The sequence below is a fragment of the Ambystoma mexicanum genome, chromosome 1p, assembly GCF_040938575.1.
Source record: "Ambystoma mexicanum isolate Mex_15411 chromosome 1p, UKY_AmexF1_1, whole genome shotgun sequence".
In the NCBI taxonomy this organism is placed as follows: Eukaryota; Metazoa; Chordata; class Amphibia; order Caudata; family Ambystomatidae; genus Ambystoma; species Ambystoma mexicanum.
Genome location: NC_090921.1, coordinates 594,500,224 through 594,517,750, shown reverse-complemented (window position 1 = coordinate 594,517,750; position 17,527 = coordinate 594,500,224). Strand labels below are relative to the sequence as shown.

General features: G+C 49.6%; 1 long non-coding RNA gene across 2 annotated transcripts in view; it reads left to right on the top strand.

The window, feature by feature from the left end:
- The window catches only part of LOC138576339 (uncharacterized), an 87,682-nt gene extending 72,091 nt beyond the window's left edge, over window positions 1-15,591 (top strand). For both annotated transcript variants that reach the window (XR_011303963.1, XR_011303964.1), the window contains exons 3-4: window positions 13,397-13,526; window positions 15,143-15,591. This is a non-coding gene — a long non-coding RNA (uncharacterized lncRNA). The remainder of the gene's footprint in view (window positions 1-13,396; window positions 13,527-15,142) is intronic.
- Window positions 15,592-17,527: the final 1,936 nt, after the last annotated feature.

Sequence of the window (17,527 nt, the reverse complement as noted above, 5' to 3'; positions counted from 1 at the left end):
TTTTATATAAACCCAACTGCCAGGCTTGAAAGGGGGACAAAGACTGTTGGACTTGAGAGTAAATATTTCTTATTACTCTTACCAACACATGCCCGTATATCACCAATAAACAGAACATTTCCCCATGCAAGAGAGGGGTTTTCTGCTAAGTGCATTAGTCTGCCAATGAGTGTTATGGCCACAGGCCCCAGAACACAAGAAATCCACACCATCTAGTGATGGGGCAATGGGTCACTTGACTCACTTATGTCCCTTTGGGACCTATATCACAGGGGCCCTGGCTGGACTCAGTCCTGGCGCCTTTGGCGCTAGGCTCATATAGAGCTATGAGCAGGAACACTTTATTTCAGTGCAGGAGTGCTTTTACTTTATTTCAGTGCAGGAGTGCTTATATTTTACAAGAACTTTCCAGGAGCTGAAAGCCTTTATTCCAGAGAACATCCTCATGTACTGACTCATCGGGTGTGGCTCCCTAAGCCTGGTCTTCATGTGCTGACTCATCGGGTGTGGCAGGCAGGCTGAACCTGGTAGGCGTGGCTTCAGAAGCTCAGCTATATAAGTTGCTCCATACTTTTTTTGTTTTCATTTTTTTTTATTTTGAAAACAAATAAACAATACAAACCAAACTTGCAGCATTATTTACAACAGACTCGTGAACATCAATTAACGCACGTTACTGCTCCCCAAATCCCCCCCCCCCCCCCTCAAGAGCTTATTTGCGTTTCTCGTTCTGTATCCGCTGCGTGTGGCTGGGTATCGCTTCCTTCCGAAGCTGCAGAATCCACTACTGTGCCAAACAGTCCTGTTATTACCATTCTCCAAGCCATCAGGTTACCCACTTCTTCCCCGCACTTGCTACATGCCTCCTGCCACACCACCGTTTCAGCCTCTGCCCATTTTTGCAAGTCCCGCCACCATACCTCAACCCGTGGCTTGTGGCTCTGCTTCCAGCCCATGGCAATCCTTCTTTTAGCAAGCACATACGCCAGGTCCCTCAGTTTCCCAAGATGTTTAGTATTCCGTGGTCTGGGAAACCCTCCCAACAGGCAGGCCCAGGCCGTATCTATGTTGAGCGTGACCCCTTTATCCGCTAGTTTCCGTGCCACTTTCCCCCAAAAAGCTTCAATCACTGGGCAAGACCAGAACATGTGTGTCATATCAGCATCTTCTTCATTGCATTTCGGGCATGCTTGTCTTCCAGCGTTTACAAACTTAGATATTCTCTTCGGGGTCATATAGGCTCTATGCGTTATGTATAACTGTATCTGCTGCAATCTGGCGTTTCTGGACACCTTCTTGTGGTATCCTATAGCACGTTCCCACATTCCATCGGTCATCTGTGCCCCCACCTCCGCTTCCCAGTCCATGCTCAAATGAGTCAAATCCTTCCGCACCCGGGTCATCACCATCTCGTACAGTCTAGAGATCTCGTGCCCTCCTTCTGATATGTCATATATTGTTCCCATTAGGACGTCTGGCTCCTCCGCCAGTACAGTCTCTGGCCAGGTTTTACGAATAGTCTGCACTAGCCTAAGATACGTGACATATTGGCCTCTATGCAAACCTGTCTCTTCTCCCAGTTCTTCGAAATCTTTAATAATCCCTTCTTGCCATACATCTCCCAATGTGACCAGCCCAACCGATTCCCAATAGGTCCTAATTATCATTCTGAGTTGGTTGTCTCCCCCAGCTAAGGCGACTAGCGGCACCTGTGGGGAACACGGGCACGGGTTCTACATCGGTTGGCATACTCTGTGCCACATCTTCCACCCAAGCAACAGCATACCCGGGCATTCTTTCTTTTCAAGTCTAGGCACCCAGATAATCTCCTTTAGGTAAAACGGGGTGCAGTCCTGCCCAAACAGCCTAGATTCAGGAGTTACTTCATCAGAGAGCCATTTGGTTACTTATTGCAACTGACTAGCTACATAATAGGCCTCAAAATTCGGCAGCTTAATGCCCCCTCTATCATGGAAGTTCTGTAGCTTCCATAGCGCCACTCTATTGCGAGTGCCATGCCATAGGAAGTCCCTGCACATGCTGTTCAGTTTGACAAAAAACTTTTTGGGTATCAAGTATGGTATATTACTGAAGAAATGCAACAGCCTGGGCAGGACCACCATTTTGAGCATCGCCCCCCGTCCCATCATCGCCAGCGGCAGCTTCTCCCAAAACTTCATATTTGTTCGGATTTTTTTCACAGCCACCTCGGTATTATGCAAGTGTTCCCCCTCCACCGTATGATACACATCTATTCCGAAGTAGCGGAAGGAATCAGCCGCACAAGGTACGGACAACACTGGCAACCGTTCCTGAGGGGCTCCTATGTAGCTCCCCAATGGGAACATGCTCGATTTTTGGGGGTTTACCGCTATGCCGGACAGTTCTGCATACTTTTCCATAACCTCTAGAATATACTGAAGATTTTCTTCCGTATATTTCAAATATATTGTAGTAAATCATCAGCATACAAGGATATTAGGTGTTTCTCTCCCCCTACCTCAATACCGACCATGTCATATTGTTGTCTGAGGTACACTGCCAGGGGCTCCAGGGCTAGAATGTATAACATCGGGAACCAGGGGAACCCTTGTCTGGTGCCTCTACTGAGTTGCCACCTCTCAGATATCACCGATCCTGTGCGTACTCTGGCCAGTGGTTCACTGTATAGTAATTTTGCCCACCTAACATAACCCGGCCCCATCCCGTATTCTTCCAGGGCCACCAGCAACCATGGCCACCTCACTGAATCAAAAGCTTTGACTGCATCTAGGGACACCACCGCCATTTCCCCCTCGCTCCTGTTTCCCTCTTCAATCACCCGGTGGAGTCGCCTGTGGTTGTGGGTTATATTTCTGTTGGGGACATAACCTGTCTGGTCCGGGTGTATCAGTTTGCTAATAACCCTTCGCAGCCTATTGGCCAGGACCGCCGTCAAGTTCTTGCTATCCTGGTTCAACATTGACAAGGGCCTATAGGAGCCGCAGCTATGCCCTGGCTTGTTGGGCTTAGGGAGCGGCACAATTAATGCTTCTCTGAGCGATTCCGGTAGCCGGCCCATCTTAAAAAGACATATTGAGCATCTCTAGCATATGGGGGAGTACTTCCACTTTATATGTTTTGTAAAACTCGCCAGGGAATCCGTCCGCGCCCGGGGTCTTGCAGGTGGGCAGCTGCTTCACCACTTCCTCTAATTCCTCTAAGGTAATCGGTGCGTCCAGCTCCTCCCTTTCTTCATCACTAATCTTAGGTAATTCCATGTATTTTAGAGTTTCTCTAATCTCCTCCCGATTGTCCCCTCCTCTGTCCTCATATAATGTTCTATAATAGTACAAGAATGCCTCGTTGACTCCCTCCTGGGTGTCAACCACCTACCCGTCTTCTCTAGTTATTGTCCTAATCGGGGGCCTGGGGGTTTCGCTCTTATATAACCACGCCAACAAGCGGCCAGTTTTATCCCCACCTGCATGTTGCCTCTCGACATACTTCTTGTAGTTAAGGTTGTGGAGCCTTTCCCAAAGCTCTGCGCACCTTTGCTGCAACTCGAGTACAAGTTCCGCATCCCCTCCTGCCCTGTTGCTTTCGCGCTCCAGTTTCTCTTCCGCTTCCTCTAGTTCCGTTAGGACCCCACCCTGTAGGCCTTTTGACTTAGCAATAGCAGCACCTCGCAATACCACCTTAAAGGCTTCCCAGAGCGTGCACGCTGAATCTACGCTGCCTGTTTTTACCTCAAAGTACTGTGTGATCGCATCCCTGATATCTTCCCTGAAGACTGGGTCTTGGAGCGCCTCCGCCCGGAGGCTCCATGTCGGTATCCGCGCCCTGGGGCGGCAGTACTGCCAGCTCAGCACCAGAGGCGAGTGGTCCGACAGGGCCCTCGCTCTATAGTCTATTTTGGTGGTCACTATCACCTTATCTGGCGTGGCAAAAAAGTAAGCCAGCCTCGTGTGCAGGTGCTGCGGAGCTGAGTAGTGCGAGTACTGTGTTTCATTAGGGTGTTTCAGTCTCCAAACACCCGCCAGCCCAAAGTCATCTAGTAATGTCTGCAATACCCTGGTCGCTGGGGTGGGCCTATCAATCTTCCCATCAGATCTGTCTGCCTTTGGGTTGAGCACGCAGTTGAAATCCCCTCCCCAGATAACCGCTCCTCCCATACACGCGCCCAGATGAGTACACAGGGTTCTGAAATACGTTGCAGTGTTTTGGTTGGGGGCATACGTATTTATAATGCACACCTCTCTATTCTCTACCAAAGCCTTTAATATGACCAACCTCCCCTCCGTGTCCACCACCTCTTGTGTAAGTTGGAGCGGAATGTGCGGTGCTACCCAGACCAGCACTCCCCTAGCGTAGGCAGAATACGGAGATCCTACTACAGTACCTCTCCACTTCTTCCCCACCAGTTCCAATTTTTGCTGGGTCAAATGTGTTTCCTGCAACAACGCAATATCAATCTTCTGTCTTTTTAAGTACATCATGACTTTGTTTCTCTTTAAGTAACTGTTAAGTCCCCTGACATTCCATGTTACGATCTTAAGGTCCCCCATGGCTCATGAGTGTCTTCTTGCCTTCCGTGTAGCGACTCCCCTTTGCCCACGTGATACAGATACAGCTCTCCATCTTTGCTTGTAGCTTCTCGTACCAGCTCAAACTCCCCATAACTATGTACACGGCAAATTCCCAACTTCCCTCCCCTACCCCCACCCGTCCCTTCCCCAACATCACACACACCAACTGCTGCCCAGCTCCATTCTCGGAACTCAGGCACCCCCACATCTAACCCTGCAAGCACCAAACAATGCACAGAGCTCAGTAGGGTGAAGTCGCCCTAATGGCCACTTAACTAAAATTGTTGTGGGGTAAAGAGAACCGCTCTATAAGGCTCCCATTAATTCAATAATAACTACAGTGCTTATAACATTTAGTGCAATAGTCTGACCTTCTCTACTGAAGGCTGCGCAAACGACTATATTCAAGTCCCACGTGCCGCGCCATCTTGTGGCACCTTCTTCGTGCATTACTTATCTCTTCCGTGCTCTTTCTCCGTCCGAACATCTGACTCCTGAGGACATCTTTGCGCATCGAGCCATCCCATGGCATCCTCCGGGGTCTCAAAAAACAAAGTTTTGTGTTTATGAATAATTTTCAATTTTGCTGGATATAGTAACATATATTTGTGGCCCGCCTCTCTCAATCTCTGCTTTACCGTCCCAAAGGTCATGCGGCTACGCTGCACAGACAGGGTATAGTCCGGGTAGGCCGTGATGTTTGCTGCTCCTCGTGTAATCGTTTCTCCCTTACGAAAGTGTTCCAATATCCTCTCCCGATCTCGGTAGTTAAGAATTTTCGCTATCACCGGCCTAGGCGGGTTCCCCGGCGGCGGCCTCCTTGTTAGAGCTCTATGTGCCCTTTCCACTGCAAATCTTTGGGATAGGGCTCCTCCGGGTATCTCTTGCAGTAGCATGGATTCAATGAATTCCGTGGGATCATGGCCCTCCAATCCCTCCGGCAGGCCCACCATGCGGATGTTGTTTCGTCGGGCTCGTCCTTCCGCCACCTCCGCTCTGCTCTCCAAGTTGCCCACTCTTTGTATCAGGGCATGCAATTCGGCCTTATGGGAGGCGAAATCCGCAGTTTCGGGCTAACTTCCTTCTCAAGGGACTCCGTGCGCTCCGCCAAGGCGCTGACATCCTGTCGGAGTAGATTAACGTCCTCCTGCACCTCTCCGACCTTGAGGTCCAGTGCTGTTTTCAATTCAGTGACGGCTAGCTTGAGTTTAGATTCCCAGGCCGCCCTTAGGTCCGCAATCGCAGCTAGGACTTCTTGGTTAGCGCCCGAAGTCGTCATGCCGCTTGCAGGCGGCTTGTCCCTGCTCTTGGTATTGTCTTGACCCGGGGACGTTTTAGCGAAGTCGTCTAAGGTGGGCTGTTTCGCCTTCGGCCTCACCGTTCTATTCGACAGGACCCAGAGGACCTGTATTTTGCACAAATGACAAATGTGCACTCAGTACGCCCCTTTCGCTCGGTCACCGTGCGGCCTGCTCCTTCCTTTGTTCCGGACATTGGTCGGCCATTTTGTGTCGTCTTTCGTCTCCGGCGCTCCTTATCTTTTCCGCACAGATCTCTGCCACCGTTCTTCCTGCACCATCCAGAAGTTCACCACGCGTGGCCCGATCATTCACACACCGACATGTGTATTTTCAGCGGTCGTCGGCCCATCATTACGCACTTTTTCGCCCGGATCATTACTGTCATGATCTCTGCTTCCAAAAGGTCAGGACTTACCCAACTCCCTTGGAAGCGGACCCATAACCCAGGTTCCGAGTGCCAATCAGTCCCAATTGGGACCTTTTGGACCCTGTCCTGGCGCCAGTGGCACCAGGCTCATAAATATGCCCAGTCCCAGCGCTGGAAGCGCCGGGCTCATAATGCTTGGGTGGACTTACCTGCACCAGACCATGCTGCTTACTTACCTGCCAGTTGAGCCTCTGATCCTCTTCTGTTTGGGACTACTTTTCCTGTTGGGTGGGGCAGGAGCCACTCCCTAGGTTCAGAACACTGGAACTCTTCTGGAAAGCAGGAACTCTTTTTCTTCTAGGCGAGGCTGTGGAAGGAGACACCTAAGCACTACAGGAGGCTATTTAAACCACACCCGATGGATGAATCTTGCTTTGCGTTATTCTGCATCCTCTGCAGCAGAATAATAATAATAATTTTGTCTTCTGCATCTGATCCTGGGCCTAAGGGAAAAAGGCTTACCATCCTGAATCCAGTCTTCAGCAACACCTATAAAGACAAGAAAGAACAGGTTAGCACTACGGTCTTCAGTGACAGCGCATCTCTTACCTGGTCCATTGGCTGTCACCAACGCCTCGCGCTGCATTCCGGCATCTGAAAGACAAAGGCTTACCTACTCTTCGCGTGCTCCGGAGGTCTTCGCACTGCATTCCGGCATCTGAAAGACAAAAGCTTACCAACTCTTTGCACGCTCCGGAGGCCTTCGGCGCTGCATCCCGCATCTGAAAGACAAAAGAAGGTGCGTTTAAAGACATTGGGTAACTTTAATACTCACGTGCCATTACTCCTTCCCACGCTGAACCCAGTGGGTATTCCGGCACCCTTCAGCAGCTCCGAACTTGTACCTGCAAGATAAAAGGACAGTTAGTGCGCATCGTGAAGCAGGCAACAAGCTCTTACTTACGTGCTTCCAGGCGCTTCTATTCCTCACACGGGTTCCATCCTCAACTCACTTCGGCCCGTCATCCGCCATCGCCGGAACCCTGCAAAACAAGAGACATCATTACAAAAGACTTTTAAAGACATTTGAAATGCTCGGAACTTACCGTTCGTGCAGTAAACGACGGACAGCAGTCCTCTGAAGTCAAGAGGCCTGCACCCTTATCCAGTGAAGAAACTGGTTACGGCACCCTGCCCCGAGGCAGATGGAGAGCACGGCGTTCACTTACCTAAGGTGAGAGCGTTAACCTTTGGGGTTCTACAGGAGAAGAGAAAGGGAAGAAGAGAGAGACACCCAATAACCCAGTTCATTAATCCCATATTTTCTATCTGCAGACATCTTACTCTTCGAGTCAGACATACAGTGCACAGAGGTCCAGCCCAAAGAGCCAACCGTGTGTTACACATCACCTTTGAAGATACGGTATTCGCCCAGTCAAGACCGGCGCCTCTGCGGGAATCAGGTGAGCGTTACAATTACAGGATCTCGGGAGCTCCTCCAGATCACGTCCTCCTACATGGCCCTCGTAGCCACGCCCTGCTGCTCCTTACTTAAGGCTGGTGCTTTGTGTTACTGTGCACTCGCGTGCACCGTGACGCTCACTGCCACTTGGACCAGTTTACTTACCTTTGAAACCAGGCGTTCTCCTGCATACTCCCCTCCAGGAAACCGGTGCTTCATCGCTTCATCTGCAGACTCATCTCCTGACATCCAGTGATCTTTATCCCGACACCGCAGCACTTCACTCCGCATCCATGAACTCTGACTCTGTGAAGAAGAAGAAAGACAAGGTTAGAACATCCGTCCTAGGGCCGCGCCGCATTTGAACCACGCGCGCCCCCTAGTTATCAACTTACCAGCTAGTGTACCGCTGCAGCTTCGTTTCTCATTCTCTCTGGCTGTCGCCTCGTGCTCCGCAGCTTCTGCTGGGCTGGCAAAATCACCTGCAAGGAAAGAAAGTAAAAGAGCAAACATTAAAAGTGGAACGGACAGCAATACAAGACAATGAACTTTACAATACAACAAAGACAGACGAGGAAAGACAAAGGCAAATGGGAACACTTACCTGAAGTATAGTGGCTTAGTCACAGCAGGACTGGACTACCACGTGCAAGGGACCAGTGAAGGAACTCGGTCCAGATCATACAATCGCCCCTGCCAGAAGCAGCAGGACGGAGTGCTCGCCAAAACTAATCAACAGGTGAGCTTTCCAGGGACCGCGCATCCCACAGGTACCACGGTTTGGGAAAAGGGGTCTGGGAGGGGATCAGGCGCACAAGCTGACATACTCACATCCCCTATTCTCCACACAGGAGCTGTCCTGAGCAGCATCACCTATTAGTACCAGTCATCACATAAGAAGAGAGGGTGAAATCGGACCCGAGCGACCTCACCCACGGGAGGGCTGCAACCGTGCCCCAACGCCTCCGCAGAGACCAGGTGAGCGTAACAGAACGTGAAGCCTCTTTGAATCACTGCCTGGGCGTTATGGAAACTTCTGAAACGGACCAGCTGGCCCGATTACTGGGAGAGTTACGGCTGAAGTTCATGCCTCTAGACAGGAAACCAATGCCCTAAGGAGGGATCTAATTGTGAACCGGGAGCGGACAGATGAACTAGCAAGACAAATTCTTCAGGCACAGGCAGGCCAGGTCCCACTACTGGGGTATGCCCCTCCTGCCGCGCCTCCACAGCCCACGCCAGTACAGGTGGTTCTTCCAGGGGGGGTTCCCATGGCCCCACCAGAATGCTTCACAGGCGATCCGAATAAGTACACCACCTTTATGAATCAATGTTGCCTACATTTCTTGTGCAGACCGGGGGCATTCCCCAACGATCAAGCGAGAGTGGCATTTGTACTCTCATATTTGGGAGGTAGTGCAGCAGACTGGTGAATACCCTTGGTAAACCAGGATGATAATTTGCTTCGACACTCCAGAGGCTTCCAGCGTAATAGTTCTTCACTTCAACAAAGTTATTTTCACCACACCTTTTCATCATAGATATACTTCATTAAACCATCTTCTTGTTTCCTGGCTTACTCGCATGCCAGGAAGAAAACTCCTACAACTACTTTCAGTTTTGATGGCAATATTGACTCCAAGATTCTCCAAACCAATCTCTCTTGGAAGGAGGGCAGAACAATAACTGCCTTTTCTTAGAATCTTTTAACTCTTGGTAATGGGTGTTCCAGTTTTCCCCAAACTGATAACTTTTTTTAAAAGAGTCATTTTCTAAGTTTCTTTACAAGTTTCTTCCAGTTGGTATCCCAAAAAGGGAGAGTTGCGCCCTTGTCGCCTGTGCATGGCTTCACAGTCTCTTGGCTGTTGGTGATGTGAGATATAAGCTTTCCTTAATCTGTGTTTCTTGAAATGGAATGTATGCCTTTGTTGGTTTATTGTATCTTTCTCACAGTCTCTTGACTGTTGGTAATGCTGATTGTAACCTTTACCCACTTGTAATCCAGCATGAGGGAATTCACATTCTTGCCACTTCTGCTTTAATTCTTTAATTGGTTGGTATTTACAATTAAAAAGTTCCTGCTTCTTTTCATTAGGTATTCGGTATTCAAAATTATTGCATTTCAACTTTCCTTCATTAATTGATCAATATCCAAGGTTTTATAGCTTCTGCTTTCTTTCTTCAGCAGTTTGGTATTCAAAATCATTAATCTTTAATGCCTTTCCTTTAAAGAGTGCCCCAGTGTCAGCATTCACATTTAGCCAACACACTGGTTGTATTCTGCTCTCCGTCTCATGGTCCGTGGTCTGGTGTTGCAGCGGGGTCTTCGGGCTCCCGTCCGCCTTCTCTGCTGCAACCGCGTGTCTTTGTTGGGTTGCACATTGGTCTCCGGGAGCTCTGACAGCTCTGTTGATCTTCCTCAGCCTTTCTTTCATCGACACGCCGTATGCTGAACAGGGAGCATGTTGCTTCTTCAGCTCGGCCTCTTCTTGACATGCTGCTTCCCTCTGCACGTACTGTGCAATCTGCTGGGCCTTCACGCTTTGACACGTTCTTCTGCCGTTCTTCTTCCTGTGGCTGCTCCAGCACTACAAGTCGCTTCAACTTCATCAGCTACGCCTCCTGCAGGGCATTCACCTTAGCCATCATCTTCTTCCTGCTCTGGCCACACCTGTACGTCATCTTGGGATTTGAATATGCCGCTCAGGTGCCTAGGTCTATTACCACTAGACTGCACCTTTCATTCACCAGTACTTTGAATCTTCACTGTCTCTCTGCCCCTCTTCCTCGTCCCAGTACCATGCGCATTATGTTAAATGAAGTCCATATTAGATCATGTGATTTTAGTTTGTTCGGTTTTATATTTATTTAGTTTAGATTGTTTTATGTACTTAGAATTATTAGAAACCGGAGAGGTTGTGAAAAGGGTCTGTGCTTTAACTTTGTAGTGGTCTTCAATGAAGGTAGAATTAGGACAATTCAAAGGTTTCACTTGTTGTTCTTGAACACTTAAAGCATCAAAATTATTATGTCCAGATTATTTCCTCCGATATGTTCTTGGAGTGTTTATATGGGAGGTACTTGCACATTGATAAAATGCCATTTGACATTTACAAATGATTTTTCATCCTCAGAAGATGAATACTTCTTATCTCCTAATAGAGTTACAACTTCCTCTTGATACCTGTCTCCTCCCTTGAGATCCTCTATCTTGATACAACCCCACGGTTAGGATCAGGTAGTGGCTGCCTTCCCCTGGCTCATGGGAGGAGACTTTAGGCTGAGGTTTGGTGATGACTCAGAACGATTCATCACATGACCAACAATGCCGAACATCCGGACATCCAGACCTGGCTCTTTGCTATGCACCTTGATGGCTTACGCCCAGTCCCTTGGGTTTGACATCAACAGACACCTCTCCTTCAAACAGCATATCGGAAAAAGACACAAATGGATTGAAACCAATATTCTCTCCTGTGGAAAATCAAGACCTTTATCCCAGAAAACAAGTTCAGGTCTGCTGTTCAAGGCTTGGTTCTCTCCCACTTGGATGGTGGCAATGCCCTCTTGGAAGGCCTTCCAGTGTTTCGGGCTCCCCTGAGATGTGTCCTGTATGCTGCAGCACGACTCATCAAAGGACTCCCCAAATTTGACCATCACCCTGACCCTCATCAAACTGCACTGTCTCCCGCTACAAGCCTGTATCATCTTCAAATCCTGCTGCATAATCTACAAGGCTGTCACCCTGAAGTCCCCATGCTACCTCACTGAGAAATTCAGCAGACAGACCTTCTCTGTCTATGTCCCAAGACCCTGGAACATCCTCCCCATCAACATATGACTCTCCCCCTGACTTCTACATTACAGGAAGGAGCTCACTGTTTCCTCCCATGGTAACTTTTAGGCCCATTGCTGTCTCCTGAAGCTAGGTCTGTGCTCTATAAATACCATAGTAATAATAATAATAGCAGAAGCATTAATAAAGTGCGCCAGTGGTTTTTTGATAAAGATGGAAAATCAGTGGACTCAAAGAAGAGCCCCGAAATACTCAACAAGTAATGGGCCTTTGGGTAGATTTGAGCAGGAGAGAGCAATATCTGTTGGGTCTGATCAGTCAGATACGATTTGACCCGGTTCCAAGGTATCCCTTTTAGAGCCATTGTATACAGAGGGACCAGGAGGATGTCATTGCCCACAGGATGAAAGGCTCTGACAGATCTAATACAATGAATATCCCTATTTTTCCTGAATCAATCCATCCTCTTGGATCTTCGAGGGCTGCTGTATTACTGTTTCTGTAGTATGACCAGAACGGAAGCCAGCTTGTACACCATGGAAACACCCATGACCTTCAGCAAAGGTCCGGAGATGAGATGTAACTTCAGCCTCCATCAGTTTCACAACATAAGGCAACTGCAAGATAGGTCGATAATTTGCTGGGTAGGATGGATCCAAGGATGGCTTTTAAATTAGCAGAATGACCACTGCTCTTTTTAGAAGACTGGGTACAGCTCCTGTAGACACAGACTGCTAATTTTACAAATATCACTTGAGATACAAGAGCGCACCACCTTAAGAAGACTTGCAGGATTGGACAGTTGGTGATAGCCTGACCTTCACTGTGGAGGTCCGAGCCGGCGCTCTGCTCAGCACTAGCCACGCAAGAGGGGCACCACCTACTAACTTCATTGCTGCAGTCCCGGCTCTTTAGTGCGTGGCGAACCCTGTGTGGAGTGCAAGCGCATCACTCAGTCACTGCAGCACACCATGCTGCATCATCATTTCTCAAGAGCTTCTGGGCACGCCACCTGGGGCTGCTCTGAATGCCTGGGCGCCTCTGCACACATGGCCAGGGTAAAAGAAATTGTTGGGGCCCTCACTGCTGCAATTAGCCCCCCCTTTCATCCCCTTTTTTTTTCTTTTTTCCAAAATATATAACTGCTGGTGTACTGAGGCTGATTTAAGACATGTCTATAGCATCCGATGACTAAAAGACGGTACACCAGCAATCCTTTGTCCACCTTACTTTTTATTGTTGCATTTAAATGAAACTAGTGTTGATTTAGATAGGTTTGGCGTATTTCTGCACCAATTACCTCCCATAACCATTCCTTATACCAGTGCCGCATACCCAGGATGCGTCCAGGACTAAAGCAAGTGGCGACGCCGGACACACGTAAGAGGCAGCTCGTATTGAGAAGACAGAAAGGTGTTTTACCATGCCCACCTAAAACTGTTTCCTGCCAATTGCAAGTAGAACCATCTCCACGGTACACTCCGCTCCCTCTCACGAAGGAAGGTCACCTTTGTTTTGAACATTTGACATTGATTGCAGCTTTACTTGTTAAAAAAGTTAGTTGTTTCCTGCTGCGACCAGCTCTGAGCACTGGGCCCACTTGCCGTGCAGTGACCTGGACAGAAGCATTTTGACATCGTATTCCACTTCACAGTGCCATGGTAACGGCTGCCAGTGTGCAATCAACAGACTTTGACAGAAGTGTTTATATGTACCCAGTATGCGCTGCCCCACACCTTTGTCTATCTTCCAAATCAGCCCTTCCTTATAGAGAGATCAACGTAGCAGCAACCTTCAGTGATGTTTGTACAGCACAGCACGAAATACATTTTTTCTCGTACATGTATTCTTTTTATAAGCTTGCAAAATGTATGCCCCCAATCAGTGATTTATTCTTGGCAGGAAGATGACCATTGCTGGTTGATGATGGAGAATTTCAGAAGACAGCCTCTTTTTGTTGGGCACACTCGTGAGATGCGGGAGGCTTTACAGACTTGAAACTCCCTTTGTGATCTTACCAAGTGGCAGACAGGTAGGGCGCATCATTTATGGTGACAAACACAGCGTGGCACGCCTTTCCCTGCCAACTGCTTGGTGTTGCATATAGCAAACATCATTGCAGGCACTCTACCTTTCACATAGCAGTCAGAAATGCCCCATGCCTTTAAAGAGCTAGTCATTTCAAGTACACGGTAAAGGGTATAATATGATCGTTTACTATGTAGTTATTGCAGTCTGCACTATTAGAGAGTGGTGGAGCCAGGCCCTTAATCAGTTTCAAAAACTGCGGCAGTAATCACTTAAACCACAGTATAAGGATTATGTTGGATCTAGTAAGAGCTGAAAAATATTTGTGTAATGTCTGATCCTTGAATGTGTGTTGATAGGAGTAGATGTCGCAACGCAGGTTGTGTAAATGCCGTGATATGCCGTAAATACCGGCATCACGGACCAACCGTAAAATGCCATGTGCAGTGTTCCCAACTGTGACAGGTGCACACTATCAGCACAGGTGGAGACAATGGAGTCTGTGCCTGTACAAAAGGAGCACACCCACACACCACACCCCTTTCCACACCAAGATTAATCTAATAGTACTATCAATACTTGAGCTGGAGAACATGCATGCTTTGCAACACCAGCAACAACACCAACAGCAGGCACCACAGAGGAGACGCAGCAGAAGAAGGAGGGTGAGACAGGCCCAGCATTCCCCACCAGTGCAGCCAGCGTATCCACCTAGGCAGCCCCCAATCCCAAACAGCAGAGCCAGCCCTTTCAACCCAACCTCGGAGCAGAACCATACCCTGTACCGTCTGGACCGGGACACCATCAACACCATCGTGGACATGATACACAACATTGTCGGCCTCATTGAAATACGAACCACCATCCCCCCTCTACTGAAGGAGTGTCTGTGCTCCACTTCCTTTCCACAGGCACCTACCAGCACACAGTGGGGCACATGCATGGCATATCACCACCCTAATTTTCTCGCATCCTGAAGCAAGTGCTGGATGCCCTCCTCAAGCACACAACAGAATACATATCCCTACCACTGACTCCCCAGGAGATTCTTGAAACAAAAGGTGCCCTCCATGCACTGGCAGACATGCCAAATTGTATAGGTGCCCTTGACTGCAGCCACGTGGAGTTGGTGGCCCCGCATGCAATGGAGGTGGTGTACCACAACCGCAAGCAATACCACTCCATCAGGGTGCAGATGGTATGCGACGCCAGCAAGATCATCACACATTGTTGTGCCCGATATCCCGGATCAACCACAGGAATGCTGCATGTCACCATGGGAAAAATGAGCACTGAATGTCTAACATTGTAGAGCCTACTGCCAATGCTCCCCATCAGAAAATCCTACAGAACACTACACATCACTAAATGGACAGGGACACAGCTGTAGGCGTACACAATGCATGAGCAACAAGACGGCAGAGCACACCGTGTATCATCTTGAAGATGCAACGCACACCATTATTCCATGGCCCAGGACACATTGAGGGCATAGAAATGGCGTGCATACAACCAGGGACATGGGCATGTGGCCAAATATAATCTGCCGGCATGTGTGACTAGTACAGCTGTCCATCATGAATCGACTGATATATACCTTTTTTTTTGCCTCCCATGCAGGTGACAGTGGCTATCCCTTAAAGACGTGGCTCCTCCCCCCTGCCCGATAACCCACAGAACAGGCACGAGGAGGACTACTATCGATCCCACACCCGTACTCGTGTGGTCATTGAGCAGACCTTTGGCCTGTTGAGTGCATGGTTTCGCTGCCTTAGCCCGTCGGGTGGGCACTCCTCTAGAGGCATGAGAAGGTGGCCAAAATGATCATGGCATTTGTAATGCTACACAACATGTGTATCCGACGCAACATGCCCCTGCCCCCTGATATTGAACTGCAACCACCTGGTGATGATGAAGGAGAAGTAGCTGCATGTCATTGCGGTGCCGATGCACAGGAGGGACGTGCTATGGGTCAGTCAGTGATTGCACAATATTACTGACACACATGGCTGCAGAGGGTGACATGATAGTTGGACAGAGGGCACCGGGTGTGGGGGTACATGTACACTATGCACTGTATATGAATAAATGACACATGTGCAATGATGAATGCCCACTAAGCTCTGGTTTTTGACGCAACGGGTGTATTGAAATTAACAATGAAAACGATGCACTAACCCTCCACCACCCTCACCCCCCTCACTCTCCCGCACAACTCCCCAACACACCCCTACTCCCCTCCCCCCACAACTCCCCAACACACCCTCACCCTCCTCCCCTACAACTCCCCCACACATGTCCCAACAAGTCTCTAATGCCTTCATCAGGCTGGCCAGTCTATTTATTGGAACTTCCTGGACCTGGTGGCGGCATGTCTGGCCGGCGCAGGGTGCGCAACGACCTGCAGAGTGGGCTGGTCTGGGTTGAGCTTGATGACGATGGTGTGGCCACCTGCTCAAACTCGGTTGCTGGACGTTCAGACTCCATGGCATCCGCGATGCGGCTGAGTACCTGCCACAGGGCAGATACCTCCTCACACAGCCGGCTAGTATTCTCTGCAAATATCTTGCCCATGGAGGCGGTGTTGTCAGTGATTGTCTTGCCTAGAGAGGTGATGTTCTCCCGCCACTCCTGCCTTGCCTGGGCATTATCATCCACGAACTGCCGCACAAGGGCAGTCAGCTGCTCATAACGCTGCGGCCCTGCGGGTGCACCTGTGGAGGTGGACGGTGCCTGGGTCTCATGTTCGGCCTCACTGCTCTCCACTATGGGACTCATTGCCCCTTCACATACCTCCCCCCCCCCAGACTGCTCCGGGGTGGTGCCGTGGTCTGACTCAAGAGATGTGATTTGGGGGGATGGCAGTGGACTGGGTGTGCGGTGCAGTTCGGAGGAATCGCTCTCCATGTGCACCCATACCTCTTCCTGTGCCGCCTCCTCAGCCTGGGGTGCTGTGGCTGCCACCTCCCCAACCAAACTGGACTCTGCCGAGTGTGTAGCCTCCGCTGTTTCCTGTGGCCGTGTGACAGGTGTTGGCGCTTCCGCTTCAACGGCCCTTGGCAGCACCTGTGCCCTGGCAACTTGAGGTGGTTTCAGTAGTGGTAGACGGCGGGTCTTGGGTTGGCCCTTCGAGGTGGAAGGCTGGTTGGGCTCATCCCGGGCCCTCTTCCAGGGTGTGGTTTGCTGTGGGGGGGAGTCCTGGACATCGCTGTCATGGTCTGAGCCTGTGGGGGTCAAAGAGAGGGACGGCATGAGTGATGGTTTGATAGGCATCATACATACATTTGTACAATTGATCACCTACACAATCGAGGGTAATAGGCATTTGAGTTTGGATGATCACGTTGTTTGATACATGGGTGGGTGATGCAGGCATACGTCGGGGTCACTCATGTTGGGGAAGACGTATGGTATGTGACATGCATATTTGTTGGGGCCTGCATGCAGTGTGACCTATGCCATTTGCATCTTTGTGTGGTATGTGTCAGGTACGGCATTGCCTTGCTGCAGGCAACTGCATGTGTCTGTGATGCGTCCGACAACTTGGTGGTGTCGTGTTGTGTGTGGTGGGCCACGGTTTGCCTCTTTGGACAGACATATTGGTGGACTTTCATCAGACTCTGCATTACAGTTTTTTCTTAGGACACTCACCTCCATCCTCCGATGTTGTGGCGCCACACTCTATGTCTCCGACACCTTCTATGCCCTCCATACCAATCAGGCTAGCACAGATGTCCTCCCATCGGGCCAGCTTGATGGGGGAGATAGCTCCTCCGCCTGTTGCCATTGCCTGGCTCCTGTTGGCTGAGAGTATGTTGCGTACTCACAGTCGCAAGATGTCCCACCGCTTCCTGCAGTCTTTTATAGTGCCTGGGATGTTCCCGACTGCGCTTACTTTCTGCGCCACAAGTGCTCAGATCTCCTTCTTGCGAATAATGGCCTCCCTCTTCATGCTCTGGGCGAACACAATGTCAGCATGTTCCTGCAGGGTCTCAGCTAGCATGG